Source organism: Lissotriton helveticus, chromosome 7 (assembly GCF_964261635.1).
Source record: "Lissotriton helveticus chromosome 7, aLisHel1.1, whole genome shotgun sequence".
NCBI lineage: Eukaryota > Metazoa > Chordata > Amphibia > Caudata > Salamandridae > Lissotriton > Lissotriton helveticus.
This window is the reverse complement of record NC_136068.1, coordinates 313,346,275-313,367,605: the sequence shown is the minus strand read 5'-3', so window position 1 is coordinate 313,367,605 and position 21,331 is coordinate 313,346,275.

The following is a 21,331-nucleotide window of genomic DNA, read 5'->3' as shown; positions in this document are numbered from 1 at the left end:
AAATTACCTACATATGGCCCCATGTACCGTTTTAATGAATTAGGTGCTCTCACCAACTGGTAAAAGACTATTAAACACCATGGGAAAGGAACACAACTGAGGAAATTGAAAGAAAACGATCCAACGACGTTCACTATGCAGTGGAGGATGATGATCTGTTAAGGTGCTCCCATGTATTTATCTATATTGAATGTTCAGGTGCTTTAGTGCTGGAAAACCACAAGACGGCACTGTTGTATTAATTCTGCCCATGCGTCGGAAATCATAGTTGTGCAATATCCATTAAAATCAGCAGTAAAATATTGTTTAAATCAAGTGTGTTTAGAATTGAAACAGCAACAGGACAAGAACATAGGATAAACTCCTTCAGCACACTCAAACTTAGTTTTAGTGTTTTTTTCCCGTAGTGGTAGGACTAATCGGACAGCAATGCTCCGGAATGAGTTTCAATCCACTTAGGTAACTTTATTGAACGGCACAAGACGTGGTTGGCATGACGAGCGCTGAAGTACAAAGTAAAGGTAGTGCTTGTGATCAAAGATGGCGGCACGTACATCACGCCATACCACGGAAGGCTCACAGGGCGTTGCTGGATGAGGCGTCGGTCAGCAGCAAGAAGAATGACAATGAAGGACGTCATCAGTGATTCCTCTGCTTACGCGGGAAGACGGTAAGGTGCGCAAGCAAAATATCAAGCGAAATCAAAGTGCAGCCGTTATCACCAACTGCTTCTGAATTACTGCAGTTTAGGAAATATCCCAAAATGCGATGAAATTACATCCATAGCCCACCAAAAGCACTACAAGTCCCTCACGTGAAGGAAGGCTAGCAGGGAGTGGAAAACAGTTGCTAGTCTACACAGCTAATGTCGAACATCGCAACCTTTAATTCGATCCTCCCAAGGACATAAAAGCAAATTACCGCAGGCAGGCAAGAATGCTTGCTTCAACAGGGCAACACCACATAGCAGATAAGGCAGAAAGGCAGGGGAATCCTCCACGGATTGTAGGAGAAGCGCGCAGGCAAGCAACAAAATACAGCAGGGACTGGCACTTAAAGGATATGGGTGACCAGTGGAGTGGTCACTGGTGGGGCTCGCAGGGTGCCAGTATGCTTATAAATTAGTATTTAGAAGAAAAGGAAGTTCATTACCTTGAAGTTACTTAAATCTTGAAAGTCCATTGAAGTGGCAGGTGGAAGCTCACCAGATCGTTGCCAAACTTGTAGTGAAGCGGTATGAATCAGGAATCAGACAAAGTAGTAGGTTTAGAAGTTTATTCCAAGTATATGCCAAGATAAAAACCCGACCAGGAGCAGCCTCTTTCTTGCTCAGCCCAATCCCAACTGACTCCAAGAGTCCAGCATACCAGCATTCCATTACATCACATGAATGTCAACATTGTACATGATAATTAGTCTGGCAATGCAGAAAGGCAAGACACCATACACTTTCACAGCTTTGTATCAGTAAGTGGCATGGTTATTCCTGTTGCACTTTTCTCACTCCATTCATTGGAGCCAATCAGAGAAATCAGACACACAAGGTGTTAGACCTGGCATCCTTGGCATGGTGTTCCCCCTACATTTTTGCCTTTAACCCTTCTGTTTTGCTGGCTTCATTTTTTCTGGCTTTATGACTCTGCACACTTTACTGCTGCTAACCAGTACAAAAGTGCTTGCTCTCTCTCTTTAAAACCTGGGAAAATTGGCTTATCTCCTATTAACATTTTTAATGTACTCGCAAGTCCCTAGTAATGTGGTACTACATGTACCCAGGGTCTGTAACTTCAATTCTACCAGTGGGCTTGCAGCATTGATTGTGCCACGCACTTATGCAGCCATTTAAACCTGTCTCGGGTCTGTCACTACAGCTTGTTTGTGCAGTTGTAAACTCCCCTTTTGACCTGGTAAAATAAACCTTTTTCCAGACACAAACCTTCTTTTTTATACATATAAGTCACACCTGGGGTAGGAGCTGGACAGCCCTGGTGGCAGTGTGCAATGTAATTGAAAAAAGGTGGTCATGTACTTTTCAGTTTTACATGTCCTGGTAGTGAAACATTCCTACATTTGTTTTTCACCATTGCAAGACCTACCTGTCCCATAGGATAACATAGTATTATCTTATTATAATAAATAATCTGTAACTTTCAAATGAGAACGGGTAAGTAGTTCATATTTGGTGTCTTCGGAATGTTAATGAAAAATTCTCTCCTATGGTGAATTCGGATTTTAAAATACAATTTTGGAAATGTCACTTTTAGAAAGTTGGTATTTTCCTGCCTTAGTCATTTAGGGCATGCAGCCTGTCTCTGGGTCACATGACTGGGTGTAGCTGACAGTTGGACTTGGATAGACCATCACTGGCAGGATGGTAGGGCAGAGCTGGACACAGCCCTACTTACACTTGAATAGTGCTGCATACCTCCTGTAGTTAGTCTGGAGCCAGGGCAGAGAAGGCAGGAAACCTGTGTGGAGAAGTGTGGCTCAATGGTTAGAGTGGCTGACCCTGATGCAGAGGTCTGGCCCGGGACCAGGGTTCAATTCCCGCCTCGGCGGGTCTTGGGCTCAATTTCCCCGGACCTGATTATTCTCACCTCGGTGCCTATTCTAATCTTGGGTCCTTCTCTGCAACTCTGGGCAATAGCTTGCTTAATCTCCACAACGGCCCCAAAAGCACTGGGATGCCTGGCTTCACCTTGGGGGTGCCCCAGGAGTGGACATTTCACAGGGAAAAGCCAGGAAGGGTTCTACAGCGGTATGAGTACAGCGCCAGGACTCCCTGTTCCTGGGGCAGCAGTGCGCTTTACAAGTACAAATTCAAATTCAAAAGGAAACATCTAGAACCTTCTTCCACTTGAAAGGGGTATCTGGTATAAATATTGGTCCTCAGACACCAACTCTTTAGTACACTTCTGGACCTGTGGAGACTCTGCCAGGACGAAGGACTGTTGTGCAGCTGAAAGGACATGCTCACTGATAGGAAGGTGATGTGAGGTTTGTGGTGGAGAAGCACCAGGATTACTGTGAGATAGGCAGAAAGCCAGGAGAGAGCAGCACCAGTGATATTCAAGCTTTGCATGGTGGGCAAAAGAAAATGGAGATCAACAGAATCAAAGTCAACTAAAGGATCAGCAATACCGAGTATAGAAGAACAATGGTTGTGGTGGACCCTGTATATTAAGAGGCATTTCCAAGAGGAGACAAATGAGCACCTCTTTATAATCCCATGCGCAAACTCTTTATGATGACAAATTACTAAAGCTCATAACAAGCGGACAATAGATCACGTAAAAAAAGTCAGCTATTAGGTTGAGCCCAAAGGACAAAGTGCTTTATGAAAAACTACTTACAATGACATTAAAGTATAATGTGAGATAATGGAAAAATGGAGGAAGAAAATGGGTTTTGGAAGGAGCAGTAATCAGTGGAATCATAAAGACAAATTGATCAAATTATGCTTGCCATCTGATATTGACAACTTTTATTCTGTAAAATTATATGAGGCTCTATTGCAAGCTTTGTGTGTCAGAGTGATGACAAGAAGTTGAAGTGTATACACATCTCGGAATTAGCTTTGAGTAGTTTTTTGCTGAAGTCTAATTCCTAAAGTAGAGATGTATGAAAATGATTTACAGTAAATACTCATTGAATTTTACTTGTGTTCATTTTGTTTCTTATTCGAGCTGAAAAGCATCTCTTATAAAGCTACTTTTATTGTGTGAGAGCACTGTTCAGATATGCGTAAAGTTTTCCTCTTTCCACTCGCCTTCACCCAGATGCCTGTCAAACCGTTGGTGATCGCTGTGTAATTCATCTATACAAATTTGTATGAAGTTGGGAAAAGGTAAGTTCCTTTTCAGGTCTGTTTGAGGGGTGCCTTATCTTTAGGTGGGCCAAACACAGTTGAAACAGACGAACAGGAAAAGGGGCTTCTGGGTGTCAAATGGCAAATCTGATATTTAGAGCAGGAAGGCAATTCACAGGAGCTTCAGGATGCCTCTTACCAAGGAGTTCATGTGGATATGTGTCTCCCTCTGCTTGGTTCCTGTCCCAACATGCTCCTTGCCAACTCTTTGCAGCCCTGGCATGAACTTGTTGGCAGGGGAACAGCCCAGGAATGGGGTAAGATGTGTCTCCCTCTGACAATTCCTCTGGAGATATAAACAGGATGTTAACTCAATAAAAGCCAGAAGTGGGATGAAGGTAAGCAACCGGTGAAAGTCCCTGAATGAGGAGGTCTGCTTGTTGACTCTTCACAGTAGCTGCAACAGAGGTTGGCACAGACTGAAAGTGTCGGTATTTTCCTACAAATGGACTCCCCTGCCTTTCTGTAGTAGCACAATTAATGACATTATGTAGCAGAGGCAATGGTGGTCCGTAGCTCTCACTGATGGAGCAATGTTTCATACGTAAAGAAACTTGCTTGGACTCAGTCCTCTCGAAATAACATGTAACTTATTAATCAACATGTTTTGTAATATTAACAAATGCATTACACTACATTTTTAGCATTTAGGGGAAGCTTGTCTATGTGCTTTTACTAACTGTAACCAGAGTGTCCTAAAATGGCCGCCGAATACGCAGGAACTTAACTGCACTTGCGTCTGTCACATCCACGTGATGTGACGTACTTTCTACTTGGTGGGAAATCTTTGCAGCTGCGTACTAATGCCAAAATGGCCGCTACATGTTTCACACACTAATGCACCTGCTACTGCTTCAACTACATTTTGTTCTTTCTGCTTAACTACTAATGCTATAGTTAAAATAAAGTAATGGGGATAGAGTAGAAATAAGTGGTATACAGTGCATTCATTTATTTTCATATTCTAATATGTTTCTTTTTTACTTTGCTGTTAGTACGTATTTGGGCCTGAAGGGTGCTTTCAAACACCATTTTGAAAAATGCTGCCTCTGCGCAATCGGACACAGAAAACCTTGAAGACGCTGACATTGACAAGCAGCCAAGTCCTGGCTTACTCGCAATATTCATGGGAACATGAACATTTGACCCCAGGAGAGGAAAAGACTGAATGACTTCTATACTTTGTATATGATTTTGCAACAAATATTGCTGGGTGGAATAAAATGCATGGGAAAATAAATTATGGGCGGGAACATTGATTAACTATTGAATGAAAATGACTTCATACTGGTATGATGTGATGACCTCTCCTCGCCTTTCTGACCAATCAAATGAAGGGAATACACAAATTTGCAACACTGGGGGTGGTACATTGCCCTGAAAAATAGTACAATCAGAATCAGAATTGACTTTATTCGATTTCTTTCTAAGACAAATTTAAAAGTACATATTTTCAATAAAACATTGACAGTTATAAAAAGATTAAAAAGAAGTATACACAATTAACAGTCATCATACAAGAAGAGCATATTACAGTCCATGATTACAATACAATTGTTTTCCTGTGACTAAGTACTATCTTTAAGAACATAACTATCCTCCAGGCCCTGTGGATATCGTCCAGTATCTGCAGCGCGAGAAAGGCTGGGCGGCATTGTCCCAAACCCAACTCCCTCAAAGTTGGGACAAGCCAGACTTAAAGTCCATATTTGTAAAGTCCATATTTGTAAAGCGCACAATCACCCGTAAGGGTCTCTAGGCGCTGGGGGCCGTCGGGAAGATTAAGCGAGCTATTGCCCAGAGTCACATGGTGCTGGGCTAACCTGCCGCCAGAGCCGGGGATCGAACCGTGGTCCCCAGATTCCAGCGTCAGTCGCCCTGGCCGTGGCGCCACACCTCTCCCTCACTTACCTCAGATTACTATAAAATCTGCAGAATAAAAAGACCTGTATAGTCTATTGCTCTGAATAATTGTCACACGGACATGGGCCTAGGGTTTGTGACCAATCGTCCATACATGGATAACTCACAAACATATGATAGATATTACTTCTAAAACGAGTAGGTAGTAGTCTGTCATAGCCACCAGGTACAAACAGTAAATACGAATGGATATTCAAAAAAGATAAAATCAATTGATTGTACTGAAAAGAGGGTTTTGTGCTCTCAGTAGCCAATCTTATAGTATCTACAAGAATCAGTCCCTGTTTTTTTAATTCCCTTCTTGAAATTGAACTGCCTTGTATCCGGAGATTTGTAGTACTCTGAGTGGCCTAGATCGTGAGAAAGGCTGGACGGCATTGTCTCAAACCCAACTCCCTTAAAGTTGGGACAAGCCAGACTTTCCTCAGATTACTATAAAATCTGCAGAATAAAAAAGTCGATTCCTCTGAGTAATTATCACACAGACATGGGCCTAGGGTTTGTGACCAATCGTTCATACATGGATAACTCACGAGCCTATGATAGATATTACATCTAAAATGAGTAGGTAGTAGTCTGTCATAGCCACCAGTTACAAACAGTAAATACGACTGGATATTAAAAGAAGATAAAATCAATTGATTGTACTGAACAGAGGGTTTTGTGCTCTCAGTAGCCAATCTTATAGTATCTAAAAGAATCAGTCCCTGTTTTTTTAATTCCCTTCTTGAAATTGAACTGCCTTGTATCCGAAGATTTGTAGTACTCTGAGTGGCCTAGATCAGACATAATTTTTTTAAATATATCTCATCCACGGGATCAACAGCGCTCCTTCAAGTTTCATGCTATTAGTTTAAATATTCTGATTTAGCTTAGACTCTGGTTTGGACCATATTCTGTGCCACAGAAGAATAGGCTCCATTTTTATCAGATCTGAAATAATTGGGCGGCCCAGCTCTGCGTAGCAAACATATGTCAATGTACTATTAGGGACAGCTAAAATATATCTCATGAAAATATTTTCCACTGTCTGAAGTGACTGCGAATCCACAACGCCCCATACTGCCGCTCCATACATGGCTGCAGAAGCACACTTCGCTTTGTAAATCTGCAATAACTCCCTTGGTGGTCTCCTTCCCAATTTCTTTGCGAAGTTGACGAGTGCCATTGTTGTTCTTGCCAATGTAAGTTTTTTTGCCAAGATTGCGCGAGAGAAACGATCGCAGCGATCAAACAGTATTCTCCAGATATGTAAAGCTAGAGGTATGTCCTATTTTCTGACCCTCCAGGAACATATCCCTGCATTTTTTACTCCCAGGGCCACATCTCATAACGTAAGTCTTAGAGGTATTAACCTTAGGATTCAATTGGCCCAAAAATTTGTGAAACTATTTAAAACCCTTTGTAAGCCTATTTGGGTACGTGATATTAAAACTGCATCATCTGCATAGAGAAATGCAGGTAAGGGACGTGCGGCTATTTGTGGGAAATCACGATTTTCCTTAATTAAGGCATCGCAAAGGCCATTAGTATAAAGAATAAAAAGAAAAGCGGCCAGAACACATCCTTGCCTGGCCCCCTTTATAATGGGATATGGGTCGGTTCGATCTCCTCCAATCCCAAAACGTACTTGCGCCCTAGCGCTGCTAAATAGGCATCTAAGGAAGAGGACAATTTGTACATCTACCCCTAGATGTTCGAGTATCTCCCACAATTTCTCATGCCTTACAGAATCGAAAGCAGCTGTTAAATCGACAAAGGCTAGGAAAAGTCTGCCTTTTATCACTCGTATACATTTCCCAATCAGGATAGATAGGTTTAGGCTCTGCTCCACTGTACCTAATCCAGCCCTAAAACCATATTGTGTATCAGACAGAATGTTATTTTCCTCAGCCCAGTCATTCAAGCTTTCCAACAGTATGCGGTCAGCCACTTTTGTCAGGGGGTCTAATAAAGAAATGGGCCTGTAACACTTTGCGTCCTGACAATCCCCTTTTTAAAAATTGAGATGATAGTTGATTCCAGCCATGTTTCAGGGAAAAGGGAAACAGCTGGGGAGGCGGTCTCATCCAGGCAGGTGTTGATGGCTGGTCTACACTTGCCTATCACTTTATCTGTGATGGCTACAGGGTCCACTTTTGACCATTGCAAACTCTAGCCATTTGACTTATGGAGCGCGATTTCTGAGAGAATCTGATCTGATTGATCGGGCCTACTAGATTTGCTAGTTGGTAATAAAACTGAGAGGCACAGCGGAAAATGATCACTCAAGGAATTATCATCCACATGGAACATGTTCAATCTATGGGCATGGCTTTTTGATATTAGAATGTAATCTATGGTAGAGTGAGATCCCCTCCCATTAAAGATGGTGGGCATGGGTATAGGTTTGTTAATTAAATCTTTAGCAAAACCCACGTTCATACTGAAAATCAAATTATTATACAAATTACCCAAAGGGGAGTGACAAAAATGCGTATTACACATACCATACTCTAACGCAAGACCGCAAATTTTGTCTGCTTCACTTGAACACAGCACACAGTTAAAAACCCCTACCCAAATCATCATCATGTCTCTATAATTTTTTCCATGTACGGACTGCAGATTATTATATAATTGCGTTAAAACATCTTTCACCAAAGAAAGTGGTATATTCTTATAAAAGTACACAAGCAATATACGAGTACTATCAACGTGGAGTAAAATTACTTGATAGTAGTGTTCTGCAGCCTGAAGTACTATCTTTTTTGGTTCCAGCCTGTTTGAAATATATGTTCCTAGACCCCCTTTCGCTCTGCCCATGAGCCCTACAACGGCTGGGGTATGTAGTGTCTCAAAACCATTAATGTGGATTGACTCCTTTGCCCAGGTTTCTTGTAGGCATATAATAGTATAGGTTCTAATAAATTCCCCAAACAATGGGTTTCATTGTTTAGATGATAATCCAGCGATGTTCCATGACACTATATCCCAACATGCTTTCTCTACTGGGATCTGGAGAACAGGGATGTTTCATTGGCTCACTACTCCGCTATCTCCATTTATTGGAGGCAGATCTGGTGTATTGGTGAATCTAGATTCACAAGTGATCTTATTAACTAAGATCTTCGATACCATATCCTGTGCCTCCATAATAGAAGCAGAATGATCTACCTCAATTATGGGATTTGTGCCACTGTGCATATTAACACGATAGCAATTATTTCCCATAGTGAAACTTATTGAATGATCAAGTCAATCTTGTTCGTCTAGCATACCCGGAACACCATAGCGATTTTTAACTGGAATGGAGTAGCTGCACCAATCCTTACTTGGGTATAGTTCCGTCACAGGGCTGTTCCTCAGGAATCTTCCAGGGAAACTGTATGGTTGGGAAAAAGAACCCCAAGGGCAATGTGCTAATATTATGTGGAGGAAATAAACAGCCTCCCTGCTATATTGAGAATAGACTGTACTAATCTGGGGGATCTAAAAGTTATAACCACGCAGTCTCCTTCCATCATCTTAGGTGATTTAACGACCCAGGAAAGACGCGGCACCATTTTAAATTCTTTAAAAAGAATATCAGTCATCCCAGCCCTCTTGGATAATAGATGTAATAATCTGTTCCTTACGGTGGACCAGTGTTCCACTCCATTTTGAGGAATGGGTGAAACGTTGGCTAATAGAATAGTGTATGGGGCGGCTTCTGGGGGAGGTCTAAAGACATTTAGGTTACTTTGAATACCATGATTATGACTGGGAGTGTTTTGAGATACAAATGTTCCTGTTCCCTGTCTCAAGGTAGAACCTCCTCTAGTTATTGGACGAGCCATACTGGAGGATATAGGACCCTGCTCACTTCCATGGTTTAATCCACCAAAAGGCAACTGATTGGATAACAAAAGGTACGGGGGCTGAGGTCTTTGAGTAGAAGGTTGACTCTGCGCCTGGGCTCTAGTTGGGTCAGTATTTAATGCGATGGTTGAGCTTGGCTGCTGGTTACTAGATTGTCCAAACGCATCATTTTTTACAGGAAGATTATCTCCTGAAAGTCCCATAATGGTCCTAGCCTCCCCTCCTTTAGCTATCTTATTGATATCAGAAATTATATCTGTGACGGGGCCCTCCAATTTCATAAGCCTATCTTCGATTAGAGCTAATTTCTGAGCCAGAGGGTCCAATAGAACTGATAGCATCGTCTCCATTCTCTTCCAGAAATCATCATCCGGAATCAGCGATGATACGTTATTTGATACCCTTAGTTGTTGTTGACTGATGGGGCCTTGTTTAGCATCTCTTCCATTATTTTTAGCCTTCCATCTGGTTATCCTCAGGCTATCTGCCTTGTGAGATGTTCTCTGTGCGCCCCTACCCTTCCTCTTTTTGATAGGTGGTTCCTGGCTAGAGTTATGCGTGATATCAGTTTCCTGCCCTATAGCTGTTGTTGAAGGGTTTTTATCTACGCTTTGAAGTACTGACAGTGAAGTGTATTCAGTAACAATATCTAACTCTGAGTTTTCTTGGAGAACAATTGCATTATCAGGCTGAGTAGGGTTTACAAAAGGAACAGTCTGTTTTAGCTTAGTTACGGGTGGCTGGGGTTCTAGCGAAAGCCTGCGTTCTGTCAGCTCGATCTCGTGTATCAGAACTGACTCCGCTCTTAAAAAGAATGTGTCTAACGTCCCCACCACCTCCTGCCCTGTAGTGTGTTTACGTTTACTCATGGTCGAATTAAGATCTAATCAAAGGAGAACAACGTGAATAGGGGCTACAAATCAAAATACCAGCCACATATAAGATCAAGTACCTCAAGTCTCAAGTCCCAGTTTTTAGGTGTCTGGGCCCAGCCCAGCCTCTGCCAGTCTCGGACGTGCTCAGACCGGCCCGCCCTTGGTCCGGGCTTCATCCAGGCACGTCCCACACCACGCTGGGAGAGGCAGCGTTTTATGCGCGATGGCCACACCTCCCCCTCACTCACGGCAGCTGCAGAGAAGATGTTGCACCCTGGGAGCTGTAGTCCTGACCCAGGGTGTTGAAGGTGGTGCAGGGAAGCGTAGCAGTGTGTCCTGGTGTCCCTGTGATCCTGTTCGTGCTGGGGTCTCTTTCTGACAGTCAGGCGTCGCACTCAGCAAAGCACCCAAGATACAGCAGCAAGAGAAGCAAGGAAAGTATCCTGCGCCGCGGGGGTAGAGGCAGCTTTTTATGCGTGATGGCCACGCCTCCCCCTCACTCGCGGCAGCTGCAGAGAAAATGTTGCACCTTGGGGGCTGTAGTCCTCACCCAGGGTCTTGAAGGCGGTGCAGGGAAGTGTAGCGGCGTGTCCTGATGTCCCTGTGATCCTGTTCACACTAGGGTCTCTTTCTGACAGTCAGGCGTCCCACTCAGCTAAGAACCCAAGATACGGCAGCAAAAGAAGCAAGGAAAGTATAACTAAGATAGGCTTAGTCAGTTAGATTGTCCGACTTGTCACAAACCTGTCACTGACCCAACATATGCTGAAGGGGAATCGAGAGCAGGGTGTTGGTCGAGCACTCTGTCAGAAGAATCGGGAGTTTTGTGGAGGGAGAAGAATTGATTACCCAGTTGGGGTCCGAATGTTAGCCACAGAGAGGGGTGTGACGCCAGCGTTGCACTTAGCTGAGGTTACCTGTCCTGACCTGCACCTGTCCTGTCCTGTTGGCACCTGATCTGTGGGGAGCCCTTTTTCTCTTTTTGTCCCAGCCCGTGGCCAGGGTTTGTCCTTGCACCATTCTAGGTAAATATAATCTGTGTGGGTATGTCCTTGTACTCTTTCCCTTTCTTACCCTTCCTAGGAACCAATGTCTAAAGGTTCCTCTTTAAAGCCTTGCAGAACTATTGCTTTAATCATTATTTTTCTAATTGAAAGAATGTTATTCTCAATTGTATGGTTTATGATTCACACTATATTACATAGATGAAGCTTTTTAAACTTTCTCATGAGTCAGTGGTTAATTCATAAAGGTAAATGTTATACTACCTATTATTTTAACATCCGTTTTCGATCCATAGGACTTAGTGTACAGGTGACAAGGATTTGGTAAGTTATGGTGTACAGGTATAAGTCCTAAAGTGAATTAAATTCTGATAGGCAGGGAAGATGAAGCAGGATTACCGGTTCAAAGTGTGAATGTTTATGGGCCCAGGTGAGTATGGTAAACTGAGCTGGTAATCCACACGTGCCATCAGTATCTCTTTCTGCATGCCCCTTCTACAAGCAATACGTAGAAGGGATATAGAATGTGCATAAAGAGGCACTCAAGATGCAGAATCCGATGCTCTTTGATTGCCGGCTCCTGCACCCTTGTGTCTTGGGCCTTTCACTTTGGCTATCTTTCAAGTATCGGGACAGGAGACCTTTAAGTCAGGTGATGCTCCATGTCAGGCATAGCTGAAAGATCTTGCTGTATGGGGCTGTTTGTGGCATATGATGGCAGTATGGCGTATCTGAAACAGAATCTTGGTATACAAGCCTCTAGCTGTGCAAATGATGGCTGTTCATGGAGACGACTTTGAGGGTGTACTTGGCACATGTCAGGAGCACCTGGATATGTACAATTGCATCCTAAAGGGTCAAGTCAGTTGGTGCCCATGTGAGGCATCCCCGTGGCATATATGATGCTTGTAGCTTGTGAAGACAAAAAGGCTTTGCCTAGCATACAGGGTCTGTTTATTGGTGAATACACATATTCCTATCATATGAGAGTGTATGTAGGTACATGAGGGAAATACCTAGACTTATCAGGCATCACTTGATATGTAACAAAAGCACAGGGCAAAATTAGGCTCTTTCTGGCCATATATTTGCTTTCCTGGGCATATGATGGCTCTATATAGGCACGTGCGCCTGGTGTATTATAGGTCTATGTGGGCATATGAGTCTGTACTTGAAGTATAATTGCTGCACATATGCCAATGATCACTCTTCAAATGAGAGTGCCCCTACCATACAAAACAATTATTTGCCATTCCCCAGCCCATGGAGGTAGCATCTAATTATATACTCCTATTTTAACACAGCACATGTTCAATAGCAGCTCTGATCGGCTTTAGTCGCACCAAGTTTTCTCACTCTCCTATTCCATAGCACTTAAAAGATTTGGAAGTGTATGTAGATAAGGCACTTCCTTTATTCCTTTAGGGCTTCACTCTCAAACCCAGCTGAATGGCGCGCTCATCAATGCTGATACAGCTTCTAAATAACCTGCTACATGTTTTGATATTAGAACACAATCTAAACATTTAATGTGTTATTGAAACACTGCTTCATGGTAGGTTTCCGGATGTACTACATGATCTGATCCTTCACCAATTATACTGTGCTCTGTGCTCACCATAAGGGGAAACGTGGCGGGAGGTTAGCAGTTATCCGCAAAGAAGACCTGTAAGGTAATTAACTGTTGCACAAACGTCATATCCATTTGCAAACACTTTTAGTCACGGGAAACAACCTTTACAACGCAACTTTTACAACGCAACATCTATTACATCGCATGTCATTACAACGCAACCATTGCAACGCTTGACACTACAACGCATACCACTACAACGCATGTCATTACAACACAGTCATTACTACGCATACCATTACAACGCATACCCTTACCATCCACACTTACCCTACTGTTGCACCCCCTGGAGTTAGAATAGTAATTTTTACCCCTACACTATCCAACACTTACCCTACTGTTGCACCCCCTGAAGTTAGAATAGTAATTTTTACCCCTACACTATCCAACACTTACCCTACTGTTGCACCCCCTGGAGTTAGAATAGTAATTTTTCCCCCTACACTATCCAATACTAACCATACATGTAATGTAATGTTATGCGTTGTAATGGTATGCGTTGTAAAGGTAGTATGCGTTGTAATGGAATGCGTTGTAAAGGTAGTTTTTAAAAATTTGTTGTAATGGCATGCGTTATAATGGAATGTGTTGTAATGGATGTTGCGTTTTAAAAATGCGTTGTAAAGGTATGCGTTGTAAAAGTATGCGTTGTAACGTCATACAACCTTTAATCACAGACCATGCTCCCATCTAGTGTAGCGTTGATAGGCTGACCTCCAAAAAGTGGCTGCACTAGATAATTTCTGCTCTGATAGAGATAGAAATGGAGATATTTGAACCAGCTACTTTAGGAGTTTTCGACACCCATATATACCAACTGATCAAGCTCTTACTTCCAGTATTAGGAACATATCTGATTCTTTTAATCTTATTATGACCCACCGTTAAGTCTCACATTAAAGATCACAAGTTATATATAGTCTGCTCAAATTCTAGTCACGTTATAGTCTGAATTCCTCTCCCCCTCCTATGGATGGACCACCCTTTAAATTGCCTTTGTATGGGAAATCACAGGATTTCTGAAAGTCTTTTCCAACTGGATGCGGTTGCCAGAATTGCATAATTGGAAATTTGTGTCAGGGGCTACATTAACATCTTACTTACACGAGGATGGTAGTGAGGAACGCAATGACCCACAGGCAAAGTTAAATTATTCAGACGAAAAGCCCAACTCAGCCCTTGAACAGATTGCCCCTTTTAAGGAGAGTAGAGATCAATCAGTCAATAAAAGCTTTATTCGATTTTTTGCAAGGAAATCACAAAAGAATACATAAAAAAACAGACATTAATTACATGGTCCGAAACTTTACCAATACAAAGTAAAAAGCAGGCAGTGCTAAGTTTCCATTCAGGTTGCTTCAAAAACTTAATATGGTAATGTTTTTTTTACATTTGATTACACTTTTAAAAAAGAATATGATTTCAGTTCAAGAAAAGGTTTATTGAAATGATTAATAAGAACATAAAAACAATACTTCATATACGTAGTTATTTGTTAAAACATAAAAGCATGAAGATGTAATAAAGAATATTAGCGATTTATAATATCCATTAACATAGTAAAAGGATAATATAGAATATGATATGAATACAATCAAAGGTCCACCAAAAGTGTAGATAACAGTACATGTAAAAAAATACACAATAAACAAAATGGAATAGAAAATGATAAATTAAGCATAATTATAAACAAACAATAAAAGGTCAGGGAGGCTTGGTAAATTTTTGTTGTGAGGGAACAGATAAAGAAGTTTTCTTCACAGTATCATCTAGAAATTGTGTGAGTGGGCCCCAAAGGCGAGATCGTTTTTGCTACTAAAAGAATATGATTAACCTTGTAAAATATTCATTATCTAAAAATTGCAATAATAAAATTGGTGGACGACATTGTCTCAGACCCAGCAACCTTAAAATGGGTAATATACATCTCATTCTTTGTGTTTCGTAAATTCTACAAAATAAAAATACATGTATTGTCGATTGCTGGGACATGTCGTCGCATGGGCAGTTATTCAATATTTTGGACCAATCGTTTGTTATAGGGAAACTTGTTAAACAATGGAAAATCCCAAGTCTTAAACGGGTCAGTATGAATCTGTCATAACCACTTACTATGATTTTTAGGTATGGCTGAATACCAAAAGTGGTCAATATAATTTGATTAGACTGTACCGTAGGTATTGAAGCCTTTGCTGAAAGTATTTTTGTTCCCAGATGTGTTGTGCAAGTTCTTTTAAAATCCTTTCTGGAGACATAGATGATGGACCCCGGGTCATCATAATATTCCGGGTGTCAAAGAACATTCATAAAGTCTTTAATGTATTGTAGCCAGGGGATATCAAGTGCCCACTGTAGCTTAAGACTATCTTCTATGTTCTCACAATTAAGAGTGTTTTTTGAGGAAGTCCAGATCCTGTGCCACAAGAGGACAGGTTGGACTTTTATTAGGTCAGAAATGTACGATAATCCTAATTCTGAGTGACATACATAATTAGATGTGCTGCCAGGACGGCCAATTAAATATTTAAAAAAGCATTCTCGACCAGCTGTATGGGTTTAGGATTGCAGTACCCCCCCACACGCCCGCACCATATATGGCCATTGTGACACACTTTGCCTGGTATATATGCAACATTTCCGCGGGGGTCTTCTACCAAACTTTCTTGCGAAGTTATCTAGGGCTGCCATAGCATTCATGAATAGTAAATTCATGGCTTTGACTGCCTGGATTCATGTCCCGGTCTGGTCGAAAAGGATACCTGAGTAGGAACATGTCTTGGTAAATTCCACCTTTTTATTATCAATAGATAAGCCCCTACATTTGTGCTTCCTCTCCCACACTTCATGATAAATGTTTTTGACAAATTCACTATAAGACCCAAGTTTTCCAAATACACTGTAAAGTTTGTCAATGCCCGATGAAGCCCTAAGTGAAATCGGGCCATTAGCATTGCATTGTCTGCATACAGAAGGGCAGGTATAGAATGAATATTTATCTGAGGCAGGTCCTGGCACAGATCCACCAAGGCTTGGCCCAACTCATTGGTGTAAAGTGTAAATAAAAACGGTGCCAGGACACATTCCTGTCTTACCCTCCTCTCCACTTTGAACGATGCAGTGCATCCGCCCACAGCCCCATATTGAACCCTTCTTCAAGAGAAGAGGTCAAATCCTCCTGGCCATCATGTAAATTGTATACAAAGGAGCTTGCTTTAGCTGTCATGATCTAGGTGTACTGGACCCTCAGAGATGACTACAACCAGAGGAGTACCTAAAAAAAAAAGACTTCCCTCTTGGACCTACATCCGGAATAGCTGTAAACAATAAAGTTAATTCTTTAGGTCTTACCTAACAGCGCGCATGCGCTGTTGCAAGGGCTATTGTATACAGTAGGGGCTTGGAGCCTACCTATTACTTACCATCTGCTAGCTTAATTGTAATTATTTTTTGCTGCCTCCTTATTAGCCACCATATGCCTCACGTCACATCCTTTTATTTCTCCAGAGCATGAACCAAGTGCTAATTGATATAATTTGACTAGTGTCCTTCTGCTGTCATTCTGCTGCTTGTGCTGTGAGTCAGGGTACTATTTTTTCATTTTTCTGCCCATCATTTCCATTTTTATGCTACACCTTTGGATGCTTTTAACTTCTGTCCTACATATTTGTTTGTTGTTGCCTTAAATTCTTTTAAAATGTGGCACCTCCTTTTACATCTCCAAACTAATGGCAAGGACTAATATTGGTTTGTGACGTTGTTTTACAATCGGCCCTCCCTTTTATAACACCAAACAAATGGCATGGAATATTAAAGCAGTCTGTGTGACTGTATGTGTTTGTAGGCTCTGCCTCTTCTCTGCACATACAAAGATGTGTCTGTTTAAAGCTTAAACTAGCTTGAAACCGCACTCCCATAGTATGTAGAATGCTGCACTGCTGCGCAGTGATTATGCACGCTCCCGGCTACTGTGCCATTTAATTAGTAATTAAACAGGCTGCAGCCAGTGCTCAGGCTGCAGCGCTTAACAGCTGTGGAGGCACCTTTACTTATATGTGTGACTTTGCATTTCAGTGCAGTGATGCGGTACACCACACTGAAATACGTTTGTCTAACGCCTGATGAGTGGTGTTTGGCAGGACTGGAAAAGGTAAAAGGCTTAGAGGTGAAATGAGGGTAGAATAACGAAAGGAAGATGACACTACAGAGAGAAGGGAGAGAAATCAAAAGACAGGAGGATATGTGTTTGGGAAAGACAAAGAGGAATGAGACACCAGTGATTCTGTGACAGACAAGTGAGAAAGGATAGATAAGGGAGTAGGAGACGTGAGAGGAAGGTAAAATAGAGTGGAAAAAGAAATAGAACAGGTGAGAAAGTCACGTGAGTAAGGGAATGATGTAATAGGCGAACAGTGAGAAAGACACAGTTACAATAGAAAAGAGGGGTGTGAAAGTCAGCAACAGGGGTGAAAGACATGTGACAGTTAATATGAAACTTAGACATTTGATAAACAGATGAGGGGAGGGTGACGTGATGTCACTTCTGCCACCTCAGGCATTTTGGTGAATTAACGCTGATGGGTTATGGATGCTGTGAATGGCTCTTACTGGGTGGAACACCACATCACTGTCTTTTACAGGAGACGAATGTGGCCCCTGGGGTTTGTAGTTATAACCAGCCAGGCCACTAGTAGGAGGTGTGTGTACTACAAACCCCATAAAGATTAGTCAACGCAACGAGTGGACCGAGCCGGGGCTGTCACACTGACAAGCTCTACTCAGCTGCTTTTCTCGATGCCCTGGGGGCTTACTGGCAGCCTGTGTTCCCGCTCATGCTGGTGGAGGTGGGTGGGGGAGAGTGGGGTTACGACACCACTGAGTCCAACCCCATTGCCAGGGTTAAGTATCAGAAATTGAACTACCACTATAAATGCTCCTTACGTAAAACTGAAGTGCCCCAAATATGGCAGCTTCTATCTTCAGCTCAATCAGGCAGCTTAGAAACTCAACTCCTGTACAAGTTATTGAACGTTCCTATGCAAAGTGTGATCAAATGGCAGGTTTTTTAATTAACAAGATCAGTACAAGTTCTAGGTTTATGACCCCATATGAACCCACAGTGGAGAACTTCCACATAGGTGGTACTAGTCTTATTCCACACTGTTAAGTAATGAGGCCTTACAGACCCTTGTGAAATTAAGTTAAACCTCAGGCTCTCCCAAGGATCCTCTGCCAGCAAAAGTCTTCAAGGAACTGCTCCAGTTAAATTCGATGCTTCCTAAACCCATTATCAATGAATGTTTCACTCTTTTCCAGGACAGTTCCCTGTGATTTTCAATCAGTCTTAGTATCACCATAACTAAAGAAATCTTCTTTAGACAATGAGGGGCATATTTACTACTAAAGTGGCGAAGCGTGGCATTAAGTGAAGAAGGCTAACAACACGCTGTGTCACTTTAGAAAACGCATGGCTGCACCATATTTACTAGAATTTGGTGCAGACCTGCATTTCCCCAAGCACTGGTGCTAACTTTAGCTGCCTAGCGCCAATGCAGGCGCCCTTATACCATAGGGCAAGGGTGCCTGTTTTGAAGGGAAGATTGTTTATGTGCAGGAAGTTCACCTTCCTGTCCTTACACAATCTTTAAGTGCTGTTTTGTAACTTCTATGTGTGCTGCTTACACACACATAGAAGCTGCAAATATGCATTTTCTTTTAAATGATTGTTTATGTGCAGGTAGGGACGGATGTATGACGTTACGACGCATACTTTAACAACGCATACCATTACAACGCAATTTTTACAACGCAGGATCCTTTACATCGAATGCCTTTACAACGCATGATATTACATCGCAGATGCTATTATAACGCATGCCATTACAACTTAAGTATAGGTAAGTATAAAAATGTATTAAAATTGAATTAATAAAAATTGAATTAATTTAATTTAATTAAAAAATTTTTTTTTTTTTAAATATATATATATATTTTTTAAATAATGTAGGTGTTTAAAAACAATATTCTAACTCCAGGGGGGAGTAATAGTAGAGTAAGTGCTGGATAATGTAGGGGTAAAAATTACTATTCTAACTCCAAGGGGGTGTAATAGTAGGGTAAGTGCTGGATAGTGTAGGGGTAAAAATTACAATTCTAACTCCAGGGGGGTGTAATAGTAGGGTAATTGCTGGATAGTGTAGGGGAAAAAATTACTATTCTAACTCCAGGGGGGTGTAATAGTAGGGTAAGTGCTGGATAGTGTAGGGGTAAAAATTACTATTCTAACTCCAGGGGGGTGTAATAGTAGGGTAAGTTCTGGATAATGTAGCGGTAAAAATTACTATTCTAACTCCAGGGGGGTGTAATAGTAGGGTAAGTGCTGGATAATGTAGGGGTAAAAATTACTATTCTAACTCCAGGGGGGTGTAATAGTAGGGTAAGTGCTGGATAGTGTAGGGGTAAAAATTACTATTCTAACTCCAAGGGGGTGTAATAGTAGGGTAAGTTCTGGATAGTGTAGGGGTAAAAATTACTATTAAAAATACTTAAATAATTAATTTTTTTAATTTATTTAAAGTACTTTTTTAAATTAATAATATTTATTATTTTTAATATTTTTTAATTATTAATATTTCATTAATTAAAAAAATTAAATACATGATTTAATAAAATAATATACTTACCTATACTTACGATGTAATGGCATGCGTTGTAATAGCATCTGCGATGTAATATCATGCGTTGTAAAGGCATTCGTTGTAAAGGATCCTGCGTTGTAAAAATTGCGTTGTAAAAGTAGTTTGTGGTAATAGTTGCGATGTAATGGTTGTTTCCCGGTAGGGACACCTTCCTGCATATAAACAAACATAGACAATTTTCTGTTTCTATGTGTGCTGCATAAGGCAGCACACATGGAAACAGCAAAAAGAGGAAAAATAAAGCATTTCTCCTCAGTTCGCCTGTTTAAGACCAGGTTTTCCCTGGTTTTAATTTTGGCGCTGCCTCCTATTTACGCTGCCCTTGTAAATAGAGGGCAGTGTCAAAATCAATGGGTGTTGCGGTGGAACATCCACCGTAACATCCATTGCCCTCCCATTTCACTAAAAACACGGCGTGAAAGGGTGCCTTATTTACAAGGAAGCACTAAGCCACATCAAGTGGCTTAACGCTGCCTTGTAAATAAGGTGAGGCCCCTATCGCCATCACAAAATCACTGAAAGTGACGTTGTGATGGCGATAGGGGCTTGTAAATATGCCCAAGAGTATTTCACAATCTCACATCTTCTTTATCTCGAAAATTTGTTAGAGATAACAGTTTTCTCTAGACCACAGTGTATTCTGCTTCATGCTTTTCAAGTAGGTATTTGAGCAGGGACAATGAGCATGCACTTGTCTTCTGCTCGCACACTGCACTGCAGTGGTCCTGCAGGGTTCTATATTGTCAACTTTGTTTTTTTTGCGGGTTTCCACTGATCAACAGGATTCAACCTCAGTGGTTAGACCCATACATGCATGCGACAATGATCTGAGTGATGCACCTATTAAAGTTCATGAGTGTTTGTCATAGGTAGAATTATAGATGTGATATAGCAGAAACAGTATTTTATTTGTAGGGGTGCATTAAAATGACACGTGTAGAGTGCACCCGCATATAATACTTTGTCATGTTAACATGGAATTTTAGAATTTTGAAATGTAATAATGTGAAACGATATGTATATAGACCATGTGAATGTAACATGGAGGAATTAACATAGAAAGTAAATGTAACTAGCAGAAAAACATTATTGTGGAGAATTTGTGTTGTGCTACTGACCATCATACATTTATTAAATGTGTTTATTAACTTGTCATTTATTATGTAGGTAGGAATATTAACTGAACACGTCTTAATTTCTGATGCAATTCTGTAAAGCTCTTATTCCATTTTCTTATGTTAGCTGAATCTTGTAGGCCTGAAATGCATTTCTTCCTGGATGCTCTCGCTTTAGAACTAACAGTTCGAATTTCATGTGTGCTGTGGATTCCGTTCTTTCCCACGTTTTTTTGGTGTAGGTGGAAGAAGCGCCCTTCTTAGCTAGAATAATGTTGTGTTTTCACACAGTAGAAGGCCTGGGAATCAAGGTCAACATGTTGCAGTTCAGGAACTTCCCGTGGAAAGTTACCTATGAGATTATGTCCAGAGCGGATG